Raw genomic sequence first — 14,930 nt, forward strand, 5'->3', positions numbered from 1 at the left:
CACACACACACACACACACACACACACACAGGATAAAGGCAGAGGAAGGAAAGAGGGGAAAGAGAAAAAAGTGAGTATGTGTAGAGACCAGCCTTGGGCCTAGTTCATTTTTCTTCTTGAAACTCAGGGCTGCTGCCTCTAAAGCCCAAAGTCCTGGCGATATCATTCTGGTATTGTGCTTGCCTAGTGAAGCTTTCAGAGCTTCCCTTGAGGAAAGTCATGAGCCACTGCAGCAAGACGCGCACGACTGGGGTCTATGCCCTACCAACCTGACAGCCCTAGTTCAGCACAGCACCAGGAAGTTGCAGCTGGACGCACAAGTACCATGGCTAACTTATGCCTATTTCTCCCCCTTCATTGCCCCAGGCCTCCCTCTCCCGTAGCAGATGTGGAACAAAGGGACCTTTGGGGGGGGGGAGTCTCAGAGCCTCAGTCTGAGCTCTGTCTGGAAAGTCTATGGCATTCTGAATGATCAAGAATTTACTGAGCATTTACTAGGCTCCAGGCCTTGTGCTAAGAGCTCATATGTTCACTCATTATGTAATGCTATCATCAAAGCCACCAAGTGAGGCAAGTGTGACTATAACCTCCACTTCTGAAGTGAGGAAACCAAGGTTCCGTGAGCTTTAGAAACCTGCCCAAGGTCATACAGATAAGAAAATTCAGGTGCCTCTGAAATACAAAATGACATACCTTAACCATAAACCATCAGGCCCTGAGACTGAAGAGGAGAATAACGTTGGTAATTTCCAAGGAGGAGGTGATTTTTAAATCTGGCCTGATTTCAAATCACTTTGAATGACCCCTGCTGTGCCTAGGGCGGCGCCTTCTCGCTTAAACATCTACTCTCCCACAGATAGACAGACAGACAGACAGACACACACACACACACACACACACACACACACACACACACACGCTGACTGGTATGGGGCCCTCTGAGTCCCATGTGATCCAGACTCTGCAGTTTACAGAATGATTCTTTCCTTACCCTTATTCATGAACAATATTAAATCAACATTCCCAGGATTTTCTTGGAAACTTAATGCATCCGAAGCTTCCAACCTTAGCCTGAAATGTGTTCACCTCAGTTGCGTAGATTCCACCATCCCCCAAGGATACCTTAGAACACTTCTCTGTCTTCCCATAAAGCCCTGGACGTATTGTTATCGATCCATTCATCCAACAAATAATCATGGAACTCCTCTAATATACGTCAGCCGCTGTATTGCTTCGTGGAATCTCTGTCATTCCAATTACTACTACCTGTTTTTTCCTTTTTCTTTCTTCCTTTCTTCCTTTCTTCCTTTCTTCCTTTCTTTCTTTCTTTCTTTCTTTCTTTCTTTCTTTCTTTCTTTCTTTCTTTCTTTCTTTTTTGGTGATCAGTTTCAGTGTAACAGTATCTCTCACTAGGATGAGTGCCTTCTTACAAGGCACTTGCTCACTATTATACACCTAGGGCTTAGCCACATACGGGCACACCTCTGAGTAGGCTATCAACAAATACCGGAGATTGGATGAGAAACTTCATGAGGTATTTACTGCATACGAAAAATTAGGAACGCAAAGAGGAGATCAAATATAAACTAAATGGAATGTAAACCCCACTGAGGGTAAAAAGGTGATGCCGCATTGAAGGTGGGGTACCAAGAAGGGAAGCTCTCATAATACCCGCAAGCACCCTTTGCAAAATAAACCAGGGTCTTATACACTCAGGTAAGAACGTGTCGTAGGTGGGATGGCAAAATAACATCCAGCCCTATAATGGGAGCCCTCTCTTCTTAGTCTCCGGTCTGCTTTATGGGTGGGGTGGATGGGGTCTGCCTATCCGTACTGTAGGCAACACAATCCCCTGGCACACCAGGGACCTTGGAAGTGAGAAGTGAAAGAGCATGCATGTGAGGGTCCTTCCTTTTAGGAATGGATACCTTCTACTAGGACTCATTGGACTGTCTTGCCTGTCTCTCAAAGTATTAGAGGTTCTGAATCCCCAAAACCTACCCAGGAGAAGTGTTGCTACTCCAGACTTACCTGCTTCCTCACTATGCATAGGTTTGAAGGGCCAACTTTGGCCTCCAGTTGCCCTAGAGATCGCAGATTTCATCCGTGAATTCTGCTCAAGGGACCCACCCCACATCCTGCAGGTTCCGTTCATTTACAAGACACTGCCGCTTTTGTTATCAGAGGAGGGTCCTTCCCCAGAGGCCCAGCAAGCCAAGTACTGACTCCAGCTTTTAGGAGGGGAAAATGGTTTTTATTCCAGGGCATCAAGCAAGGAGACGGGAGAACCTTTTTCAAATCCGCCTCCACAAAGGGTTGGGGTTGGGTGTATCTAAGGACCACAGGTCAGGATGTCAAGGGTATGTAGGGTTGAATGGAATACCCTGACTGCACAGAGGGACAGAGGAGGTGGCCTCCTTTCTGAGCATGTGCGTTCGAGAATCAGGCCTCTTCACGGGACACACGTTCAGAAAATGGTGGCATAAGCATGATGAACGGGAGAGATCTCGGGGTGCGTCGTCACAGAGGTTACTCTAGTTCACTCTTGGTCCCTTCCACGCAGCTCCAAGAATTCTTCCAGATTTAGTTCCAGTCTTAGCTAGTCTCACAGGTGGTTGGTCAACTACAGCAAAACAGACTTGGGACTCAATCAAATAAGCCAGAGCTTCTTTAGGGTAGAACGGGCAAACATTTGTTGATGTGTCGGTTTCACTTGCAATTGGTCACTTTTTCTGGTTTTTGTGTTTTTCTGGACAAGGAGCCTGAATTGTCTCTTGGTCGCCGGTAGAGTACTCAGGGATCCTGCAGGCCTTCTGACTTTAAGTTGTGCTGCAGGTGGCAGCAGGGAGCAGCCCCTCCTTTCTTTATACAGCTACTGATTCATAGTAAATAAAAGCCTCGTTTTCATGAAGGGAGCAGCTTTTCTAAATTAGGCTTCACACTACATCGTTCATCTCAGAATAACTCTACAAGTTGAGTATGCTTCTTCCCATTTAATATTAAAAGAAAGGAAGAAAGAAAGAAAGAAAGAAAGAAAGAAAGAAAGAGAAAGAAAGAAAGAGGGAGGGAGGGAGTAGGGAGGGAGAGAGGCAGAGGGGGAGGGAGAGGGAGAGGGACCCTGTAGGAAAACAGTAGATGGAGGAATTAAGACTTGATTCAAGGTCCACGTTTGTCACTAATTGGTATTATGGATATTAAATGGTGTTTCTTGAGTTTTCCTTCCTGAGAGGCAAATCTGCTCAGCAGCAACGAGAGAGCAGTAGCTGGAGTCCGTGGCCAGCCTGGCAGCACTCTCATCACAGCACCCCTGGGAACACTAGAGCTACCTTTGATGGTAAGGGGACAGGATGGCGGTGAGACTGTGGACATGACACAAAGCTGAGAGGGACTTATGGGGACTAGTGAATGGCCGGACCTTTCTTCCAGTAAGGGAGAGGTAATGAGGTGGTGTCAATGTCAGCATGTCAGCCGTTCCTGGCCACTGCTACCCAAGACGGAGCAAGATTTTCAGGCACTTGTGAGGCCTATGGCATAAGGAACGCAGTGCCTTGTGTCACCTCCTGTGACAACTGTGTCAGATGGCCAGGATGGCCTCTTAAGGGGCCGGCGTACTTCCTCCTGACCACAAAACAGTCCTGGGAAACGATCACCACACTCACATACATGCCACAGCTTCGGCAAGATGGCACCAACCATCTCTCTTATCGGGCCCTTGCTACATTTTGTCAGTCAGGGGTTCTGTTTTCACAGAACGTTCTCTCACATGATTTCTGACCGCAGCCCCAGTTGTTGTTTTCCTCCTCGCAACTTTTAGTCGCAAGTTTCGAGGCCAGTCGAACTTGCTTTCCTGTCTTGAGTCCAATAGCCAAACAGTCCATGAGAACCGCAACCCTGAATACTATCTGCCTATTTCGCTACTCGATTCCTGTTTCATATCTCAGTGACCTCATTGCCCAAGGACACTCTGCCTCATACCAATTACGGCTTCTAGCCTGTCTGCATGAATTGGACTCTTTGTTCCATTTTTTTTTTTTTGAGATGCACTTTCTCACATGCTACTATATTTATTTTAGACTTTATTTATTTGAGGAGGGGGCAGAGAGAGCATGAGCAGAGGGGGGGCAGAGGGAGAGGGAGAGCGAGTGTGGAGCCAGATGCGGTGGCTCCCTCTTAGGACCCTGAGATCACGACCTGAGCCAAAGTCAGATGCTTCATGTTTCTTCAGTATAGTCCTTAAAGTCCACCAACTCTCCCCTTTTAGGTACTGTCTTGTGTTCCTGGCCCACTCCTCTTTCCCTCATTTTAATAGCCAGCTGCCTTGAGTCCATCCGAAACAATAGGTGTGAGCGCATAGGCCAATGCTTCTTTTGATAGCTCTGCCTGGCCTGGCAATGGGAAAGGCTCCGGATGACAGTTTTACCTCCTGCTGTTTGCGCGTACAGATCTTCCAATCTTGTGAGGACCCCAATTCCTGGTCCGTGAGAGTATCTAAGGCTGTGAAAATTTGAGCAGCGAGAAGTTCCCTGATTAAAAAATAATAATAATAAATAAAATAATTCTAACAAACCATGCGGATAGTATACAGAATATTGTATTTTTTTAAATTTAAAGGCAATTAATGTGCCCAAAGCATCAGATAAAGGAAATTACATAAGTGATTTCTCAGGTAAAAGGCCAGTTGGGTTTCCTAAGATTCTATTCCTATTCAGCTGTTATGTACAGATTTGGCCATCCTCGTGAGCCTACCCTTCCGTTTTATTGCTGTCTATTGACCTCCTGCTCAGGCCTCCACACTCACTAATGTCCGACATCCATGTGGAAGCCCCGTCTTACATTTGAACCTCTGGGTTACATACAGACTGCTATCCTTGCAGAATCGTGTGCTCTAGTTTTAGCTGTTCCCTGAAAATGTCCCTCCACCTCCTTTAGATTGGTTTTCCCTTCCCTCCGAGCTGCTATGCAGGACTTCTAAGGCATTCTTCTCAAGACAGGACTTTAACACGTTCCCTCTTGCTCTCAGCTGCCTTCTCATGCTTCATAGAGAAAACAGAGACCTCGATTTCCTGTTTTTGCTACCCGTCTTCATTCAGTTTCTCTGGAGATACACCAAGCTCACCCTCCTCCTGGACAGTCTTTTCTGTAAGGCCAGTTCCCAGCAAGCAAGCACATTTCAGTCCATCTAAACCTAAAATAATAATTTAAAAAGTCCCCGAGGTTCCTCAGAAAATTAAAAATATAATCTCACTTCTGGGTATAAGTCCAAAAGAATTGAAAACAGGGTGTCAAAGTGGTGTTTTCACACCCATGTTCATAGCAACATTACTCATTACACACACACACACACACGCACACACACACTACTCATGATAGCCAAAAGGTGGGAACAACCCAAAGACTCATCGATGAATGGATAAACAAAATGTGGTGTGTATATATATTTATATATACACATATGTATATATATATATTGTACATACACACACACACACAACGGAATATTATTCAGTCTTAAAAACAAAGGAAATACTGTCACATGGCAAGAACATGGAGGAACCTCGAGGACATTCTACTAAGTGAAATAAGCCAGTCACAAAAAAACAAATACTATGTGATTGTACTTATATGAGGTATCTAAAGTGGTCAAATTCATAGGAACAGAAAGGTGGTGGTTGCCAGGGGCTGGGGGGTCAGGGAAATGAAAAGTTGTTGTTTAAAGGGTGTAGCTTTTCAGTTTCGCAAGACGAACTAGTTCCGTCACACAGCAGTGTGGATATACTTAACACTACTGAACTGTATACTTAGAAATGGTTGAGAGGGTAAATTTCTCTGTTACGTGTATTTCACCACCATTTTAAAAAGTCCCTGCACCTCATGCCTCTTTCTAGCTTCGACTCTTCGGAAGAACTTTCTATGGTCATTGCCATCTCTTCTTTAACTCCCACTCCCTTCTCGACCCACTGCCACCTGACTTCTGCCCTTACCATTCCACTAAAGCTGCTCTTGCTAAGGCTGTCAATGACCTCTCGATAGATATCGTGGGCTTACTGTACTCAACCCAGGGCATTGGACACAATTCGCCTCTCTCTTTCTCTCTCTCTCTCTCTCTCTCCCCCCTCTCAGTTTTACTCTTTCTGCCTGCCTTTTTTCTTCTTCATAAATAGTTCTGATCCTTGTGTCTTTACAGATCTTCATAGTTTCCTTTGAACAGCTCAATTAAACCTTAAGAAACAGCTATCAGATTTATATCTCTGATCAGATCTCCCTCTAACTAGTCAACTCCATCAGAATGTCCGTCCCATAGACTCTTCAAACTCAGCTCTCAAATTCCACTCATCGTCCCGCCTCTTGTTTGTTTGTTTGTTTGTTTTAGCTCAATGCATGCATTCCCAAATCTTATTCTGAAATGTGGGATTCATGCTGGAACCCTGATTCTTCTTTATTTCCCGTATCCAATTAGTCAAAAAGTTCTATGGATTCTATTTCCTTTATTAATTCTCAGAATTCATGTCAAAATACACCTTAACTGTTATTTTTTTGAATTTATTTTCTTTATGTTTTATTTTTTTATTATGTTATGTTAGTCACCATACAGTACTTTGTTTTTGATGTAGTGTTCCATGCTTCATTGTTTGTGTATAACACCCAGTGCTCATTGCAATACATGCCCTCCTTAATACCCATCACCATGCTAACCCATCCCCCCACCCACTCCTCTCTGAAGCCCTCAGTTTCCATGTGTGTCCGTCCGGAAGCTTCGAGCTTGGTCGAAGAAGACGACTTTCCTAGATAGAGGAGGACCATTCTCTGGTCAAGGGTGTAAGAGTAGCTGCACTCCCATACTAGAATCTCCAAACAAGCTCTCCACTGTTATTCTGAGGTAATTTTTTTGTGTGGTATGATATGGTCCAGGGCACCTGGGTGGCTCAGTTGGTTAAGCATCTGCATTAGACTCAGGTCATGATCTCAGTGTCTTAGGTTTGAGTCCTATGTTAGGCTCCTTGCTCAGCACGGAGTCTGCTTCTCCCTCTCCCTCTGATCCTCCCCCATCCAGCTCGTTTCCTCTCTCTCTCTCTCAAATAAATAAATAAAATCTTTAAAAAAATTTTAGAAATATATTGGTCCAGCTTTGTTCCTTTGCATGTGGCTGACCAGTTTTCCCAACACCATTTATTGAAGAGACTATTCTTTCCCCATTATGTATTCTTGCTTTTTTTGTTGTAAGTTAATTGACCATATATGCATGCTTTATTTCTGAAATCTCTATTCTGTTTCATTGATCTATGTGTCTATTTTTATGTCAATGTCATATTGTTTAGATTACTATAACTTTGTAATATAGTTTGACATACAGGAATGTGTTGTCTCCAACTTTGTTATTCTTTCCCAAGACTGTTTTTGTTGTTCAGGACCTTTTGTAGTTCCACAAAAATTTTAGTATTGTTTGTTCCATTTCTGTGAAAAATGTTATTGGAATTTTGTTAGAGATTGCACTGAATCTGTAGATTGCTTTTGGTAATAAGGGTATCAGAAAAACAGTGATTTTTCCTATCTTTGAGCATGGCATATCTTTCCATTTAATTGTGTCTTTTTCAATTTCTTTAATTAGTGTCTTATATTTTTCAGTTTACAGGCCCTTACCCACCTTGATTACATTTATTGCTTGGCATTTTATTATTTTTGATGCAATTGTGAATGGGATTGTTTTCTTAATTTCTTTTTCTGATAATTCATTGTTAATATATAAGTATGCAACAGATTTTTGTACATTGATTTTATGCCTTGCAACTTTACTGAATTTATTAGTTCTGGGGTTTTTTTGTGGAGTCTAAAATTGTGTCATCTGCCAATAGGGCCAGTTTTACTTCTTCTTTTCCAATATGGCTACCTCTTATCTTTTTCCTGTCTAATTGCTCTGGCTAAGACTTCCATTTCTATGTTGAATAAAAGTGGTGAGACTGGGTATCCTTATATTGCTCCTGATCTGAACGTGAAAGCTTTCATCTCTTTACCATTGAGTATGATGGTAGCTGAAGGCTTGACCTATATGGCTTTAATTATGTCGAGGTACATTCCTTCCATACCACCTTTGTAGAGAGTTTTTATCTTAAGTGCATGTTGAATTTTGTCAATGCTTTTTCTGCATTTCTTGAGTTCATCATATGATTTTTATTTTTCACTTTGTTAATGTGATGTATCATGTTGATTGATTTGCAGATTTTGAACTTGGTTGCATCCCTGGAATAAATCCCACTTGATATTGGTATATGATGTTTTCAGTGTATTGCTGAATTTGGTATGCCAATACTTGGTTGAGGATCCACATAGTTATACTTATTTTTTTCAAGTGGAATACAATCTTTATTTGGTGTCCAAAAATGCAGTCTTGGTTCACGATGTACAAACATAATGAATGAGGAAAGACATTGTCTTACAGTTTAGTTATACTTATTTTTAGAGCTTTTGTCTTTTAACCTTCACAATAGCTTTATAAATCTTTAATACACTTCCTTTAATATGCATTTACCTTTATTTGTGAAAATTTACTTTCATAACATTTTCTTTTTGCTAATTAGTGTGTTTTCTTTTCAGGTTAAAGCAGTCTAACATTTCTTTTAGGGTCGGTTTAATGGCGATGAACTCCTTTAGTTTATGCTTATCTGGGAAACTTGTTATCTCCTTCAATTCTTAATGGTAATCTTGCCAGGTAGAGTATTCTTGGATTGAATTTTTTTTCTTTTCCCCAACACTTTGAATATATCATGCCACTATACTCTGGCCTGCAAAGTTTCTGGTGAAAAATCTGCTAATAATCTCATGGGGGTACCCTTGTATATAACAGGTTGTTTCCTCTTGCTGCTTTTAATATTCTGCCTTAATATTTAACTTTTGACAGTTAAATTATAAAATGTCTTGGTATGAGTCTCTTTGGTTTCATCTTATTTTGAACTCTCTAGACTTCCTGGATCTAGGTTTCTGTTTTCTTACCCAGGCTAGAGAAGTTTATGGCTATTATTTCTTCAAATATGTTTTCTGACTCTTTCTCTTTTTTCCTCCTGAGACCTTTATAATGCAAATGTTATTCTGCATGATGTTCTCACATACATCCTTTAAGTTATCTTCATTTTTTGCCTTCGTTTTTGTTGCCCTGTTTGGGTGAGTTCCTCTACCTGTTCTCACTAATTCTTTCTTCTGCTTCATCTGGTCCACTGCTGAATCACTCTAGTGTATTTTATTGTTGTTGCTGTTCAATTACTTTAACCTTCAACTGTCTGTTTTCTGCTTGTTATTTTCTTTTTCTTTTTTTTTTATAATGATTTTTAATATATTATGTTAGTCACCATACAGTACATCCCCGGTTTTCGCTGTAAGGCTCGATGATTCATTAGTTGTGTATAACACCCAGTGCACCATGCAATACGTGCCCTCCTTACTACCCATCACCGGTCTATCCCATTCCCCCATCCCCCTCCCCTCTGAGGCCCTCAGTTTGTTTCTCATAGTCCATAGTCTCTCATGTTTCATTCCCCCTTCTGATTACCCCCCCTTTCTTTATCCCTTTCTTCTCCTACCAATCTTCCTAGTTTTTATGTTCCATAGATGAGAGAAATCATATGACAGTTGTCTTTCTCCGCTTGACTTATTTCACTTAGCATTATCTCCTCCAGTGCCATCCATGTTGTAGCAAATGTTGAGAACTCGTTCTTTCCGATTGCTGAGTAATATTCCATTGTATATATGGACCACAACTTCTTAATCCAGTCATCTGTTGAAGGGCATCTCGGCTCCTTCCATGATTTGGCTATTGTGGACATTGCTGCTATGAACATTGGTGTGCATATGGCCCTTCTCTTCACTACGTCTGTATCTTTGGGGTAAACACCCAGTAGTGCAATGGCTGGATCATAGGGTAGCTCAATTTTTAACTTTTTAAGGGGCCTCCACACTGTTTTACAGAGTGGCTGTACCAACTTGCAGTCCCACCAACAATGTAGCAGGGATCCCCTTTCTCCACATCCTCTCCAACAATTGTTGTTTCTTGCCTTGTCTATTTTTGCCATTCTAACTGGCGTAAGGTGGTATCTCAGTGTGGTTTTGATTTGAATTTCCTTGATGGCTAATGATTTTGAACATTTTTTCATGTGTCTGTTAGCCATTTGTATGTCTTCATTGGAAAAGTGTCTGTTCATATCTTCTGCCCATTTTTTGATTTGTTTATTTGTTTCTCGTGTATTGAGTTTGAGAAGTTCTTTGTAGATCTTGGATACCAGTCCTTTATCTGTAGTGTCATTTGCAAATATCTTCTCCCATTCCGTGGGCTGCCTCTTAGTTTTTCTGACTGTTTCCTTGGCTGTGCAGAAACTTTTAATCTTGATGAAGTCCCATAAATTCATTTTATCTTTTGTTTCTCTTGCCTTAGGGGATGTGTCATGAAAAAGGTCGCTTTGGCCGATGTCGTAGAGGTTGCTGCCAATGTTCTCCTCTACAATTTTGATGGATTCCTGTCTCACATCGAAGTCTTTCATCCATTTGGAGTTTATTTTTGTGTATGGTGTGAGATAGTGGTCAAGTTTCATTCTTTTGCATGTAGCTGTCCAATTTTCCCAGCACCATTTATTGAAGAGACTGTCTTTTTCCCACCGGATGTTTTTTCGTGCTTTATCAAATATTAGTTGCCCAAAGAGCCGAGGGTCCATTTCTGGGCTCTCTATTCTGTTCCATTGGTCTATGTGTCTGTTTTTGTGCCAGTACCATGCTGTCTTTGTGATCACAGCTTTGTAGTACAGCTCGAAATCCGGCATTGTAATGCCCCCAGCTTTGTTTTTCCTTTTCAACAGTTCCTTGGAGATTCGGGGCCTTTTCTGGTTCCATACAAACTTAAGGACTATTTGTTCCAGTTCTTTGAAAAATGTCCTCGGTATTTTGATCGGGATAGCATTGAAAGTGTAGATTGCTCTGGGTAGCATGGACATTTTAACTATGTTAATTCTTCCGATCCATGAGCATGGAATATCTTTCCATCTTTTTATGTCTTCCTCAATGTCTTTCAAGAGTGATTTATAGTTTCTAGAATATAGGTCCTTTATGTCTCTGGTTAAGTTAATTCCAAGGTAATGTATGGTTTTTGGTGCTATTGTAAATGGGATGGATTCCCTAATTTCTCTTTCTTCGTTCTCGTTATTCATGTACAGAAATGCAACTGATTTCGGAGCATTGATTTTGTATCCCACCACGTTACTGAATTGCTCTATAACTTCTAATAGTTTGGGAGTGGCTTCTTTTGGGTTTTCCATATAGAGTATCATGTCATCTGCAAAGAGAGACATTTTGACTTCTTCTTTGCCAATTTGAATACCTTTGATCCCTTTTTGTCGTCTGATTGCTGTTGCAAGGACTTCTAGTACTATGTTGAATAATAGTGGTGAGAGTGGGCATCCTTGTCGAGTTCCTGATCTTAAGGGAAAGGCTTCCAGCTTTTCCCCGTTGAGAATAATATTTGCAGTAGGCTTTTCATAGATGGCTTTTATGAGATTGAGAAATGTACCTTCTATTCCTACACTCTGAAGGGTTTTAATCAGGAAAGGATGCTGTATTTTGTCAAATGCTTTTTCGGCATCGATTGAGAGGATCATATGGTTCCTGAGTCTTTTCTTGTTGATATGATGTATCACGCTGATTGATTTGCGAATATTGAACCACGCTTGCATCCCAGGTATGAATCCCACTTGATCGTGATGGATAATCCTTTTAATGAACTGTTGGATTCTATTAGCAAGTATCTTGTTGAGGATTTTGGTGTCCATATTCATTAGGGAAATCGGTCTGTAATTCTCCTTTTTGATGGTGTTTTTGCCTGGTTTGGGGATCAAGGTAATATTGGCCTCATAGAATGAGTTTGGTAGCTTTCCTTCTGTTTCTATTTTTTGAAATAGCTTTAGGAGAATAGGTATTATTTCTTCTTTGAATGTTTGGTAGAATTCCCCAGGAAAACCGTCCGGGCCTGGAGTTTTGTTATTTGGAAGGTTGTTTATCACTGACTCCATTTCTTCATAATTAATTGGCCTGTTTAAGAAATCAATTTCTTCCTGTTTCAATCTTGGTAGTTTATAGGTTTCCAGGAAGGATTCCATCTCTTCCAGATTGCTTAGTTTATTGGCATATAGCTGTTGATAAAAATTTCTAATAATCCTTCCAATTTCAATGGTGTTCGTCGTGACCTCTCCTTTTTCATTCATAATTTTAATAATCTGGGTCCTTTCTCTTTTCTTTTGGATAAGTCTTGCCAGTGATCTGTCAATTTTATTGATTCTCTCAAAGAACCAGCTTCTAGTCCTGTTGATCTGCTCTACTGTACTTTTGGTTTCTGCTTGAGTGATTTCAGCTCTAATTTTGGTCAACTGCTTCCTCGTGCGTGGATTAGGCCTGTCCCTCTGTTGCTGTTCCAGCTTCTTGAGGTGAGAATATAAAAACTGCATTTTAGATTTTTCTATTCTTTTGAGTGAGGCTTGGATGGCTATGTATTTCCCCCTTAGGAATGCCTTTGCAGTATCCCATAGGTATTGGACTGTTGTATTTTCATTCTCATTGGTCTCCATAAATTGTTTAATTTGATTTTTGATTTCCTGGTTTATCGAGTCATTCCTGAGCAGGATGGTTCTTAGTCTCCAAGTGTTTGAGTTTCTTCCAAATTTTTTCTTGTGGTTGAGTTCCAATTTCAGAGCATTGTGGTCTGAGAATATGCAGGGGATAATTTCGATCTTTTGGTATCGGTTGAGACTTGTTTTGTGTCCCAGAACATGGTCTATTCTTGAGAATGTTCCATGGGCATTAGAATAGAATGAGTAGTCTTTGGTTCTGGGGTGTAGTGTTCTATATATATCTATGAGGTCCAACTCCACGAGTATGCCATTCAAAGCCTTTGATTCTTTGCTTAGTTTTTGTCAGGGTGTTCTGTCTATTTCTGAGAGTGGAGTGTTGAGGTCCCCTACTATTAATGTATTTTTATTTATATGTCTCTTTATTCTGGTTAAGAGTTGGCTTGTGTATCTTGCTGCTCCCCTGTTGGGGGCATATATATTTATAATTGTCATATCCACTTGTTGAATACTTCCTTTAAGAATAATATAGTGCCCTTGTGCATCTCTAACTATAGTCTGTAGTTTAAAATCCAATTTATCTGATATGAGAATTGCTACCCCAGCTTTCTTTTGAGGTCCATTTGCGTGAAAGATGGTACTCCATCCCCTTACTCTCAGTCTGAATGCATCTTTGGGTTCGAAATGAGTCTCTTGTAGACAGCAAATGGATGGGTCATTTCTTTTTATCCAATCTGCAACCCTGTGGCACTTTATGGGAGAATTTAAACATTAACATTAAGACTGAGTACTGAGAGATATGATTTTAATGATGCCATGTTGCCAGTAAAGTCCTTGTTTGTATTGGCTGTGACTTTCTGTTCTGTATCACTCTTGGGGCCTTTTTACTTTTAGAGAACCCCCCGTAATACCTCCTGTAGGGCTGGTTTCGTGGTTACGAAATTGGTTAGTGACTGGCGATTCTGAAATGTCTTTATTTCTCCATCAATTCTGAAGGACAGCCTTGCTGGATAAAGGATCCTTGGCTGCATGTTTTTCTCTGAAAGAGCTTTAAATATGCTCCCCCAACCCTTTCTCTCATTCCAGGTCTGTGTAGACAGGTCTGACGTAATTCTGATGCCTTTGCCTTGGTACGTGAGAAATTTCTTTGCCCTGGCCGCTTTCAGTACTGTATCCTTGGATCTAATATTTGCGAAATGCACTATGAAGTGACGTGGCGTAGGTTTGTCGTGGTTGAGCTTGGGAGGGGTCCTTTCTGCCTCTTGGACACGAATGTTTGTTTCCCTCGCTAGATTAGGGAAATTTTCAGCTATAATGTGTTCAAATATCTCTTCTAGACCTCTGTTTTTCTCCACCCCCTCGGGGATGCCGATGATTCTAACATTGGATCGTTTCATTGATTCAGTAATTTCCCGTAACCTACATTCGTGGGCGTGGATTTTTTTAAGACCATCTTCTATTTTCATTTTTTTCTCTATTAACCCATCCTCCAATTCACTAACCCGTTCCTCTGTTTCGGTGACCCTGGCCATCAGAGCCTCTAGTTTTGCCTGCATTTGGCTCATAGAATTTTTAATTTCTGTCAGATTTGCTCTCATTTCTGTCCTTAGGGATTCTATATTCTCAGTAACCTTTTCCTTAATACTTTTTTCAATTCTACTCATCATTTTGACCATCGTTACTCTGAATTCCATTTCTGATACTTTGGTTACATCCATATCCATTATTTCTGTGGCAGTGGCCACAGACTCAGTGTCTTTTCTTTGCTGGGGGGGGGGGGCTTCTCCTTCTTGTCATTCTAATGAGGAGAGGTTGCGGGGTTGAACAGAGCCCAAATTATTGACTGGGTCCCAGGCCGTGCCCCTTGTTTTATAGGGATCTTAGGGATGTGGGCTTCTTCTTTAAAGATTTTATTTATTTATTTATCTGAGAGAGAGAGACAGTCAGCAAGAATGGGAACAGAAGCAGGGGAGTGGGAGAGGAACAAGCAGGCTCCCAGTGGAGGAGCCCGATGAGGGACTCCTTTCCGGAATGCCGGATCACGCCCTAAGCCGGAGACAGGCGCTCAATGACTGCGCCACCCAGGCGCCCCGGGTTGTGGGCTTCTTGATTTTTCAGCCTGCTTTCTGTGTTCTGGGGGAGGGGCCTGCCGCGCTGATACTCAGGCAACCCTGTCTGGGTAGAGTCTCCGTGTCCCCTGCGAGGGGGGATGGGGATGGGCACTCTCTGAGCCGGTATTTCCAGGCTTTTGTTCTCTGGCGGCTTTCCCTGGCGGCTGGCTATGTCTCTTCTGAGAGTCAGAGCAGCAGAGGCTGAATTGTCACAGAACAGAGGGAT

General features: G+C 41.7%; 1 long non-coding RNA gene across 1 annotated transcript in view; it reads right to left on the reverse strand.

The window, feature by feature from the left end:
* Positions 1-3,065: 3,065 nt before the first annotated feature.
* Positions 3,066-14,930, reverse strand: part of LOC148106920 (uncharacterized) — a 200,532-nt gene continuing 188,667 nt past the window's right edge. The window contains exon 3 of the long non-coding RNA XR_015723435.1: positions 3,066-4,523. This is a non-coding gene — a long non-coding RNA (uncharacterized LOC148106920). The remainder of the gene's footprint in view (positions 4,524-14,930) is intronic.

Source organism: Ursus americanus, chromosome X (assembly GCF_024610735.1).
Source record: "Ursus americanus isolate L20-20 chromosome X, mUrsAme1.1.p, whole genome shotgun sequence".
In the NCBI taxonomy this organism is placed as follows: Eukaryota; Metazoa; Chordata; class Mammalia; order Carnivora; family Ursidae; genus Ursus; species Ursus americanus.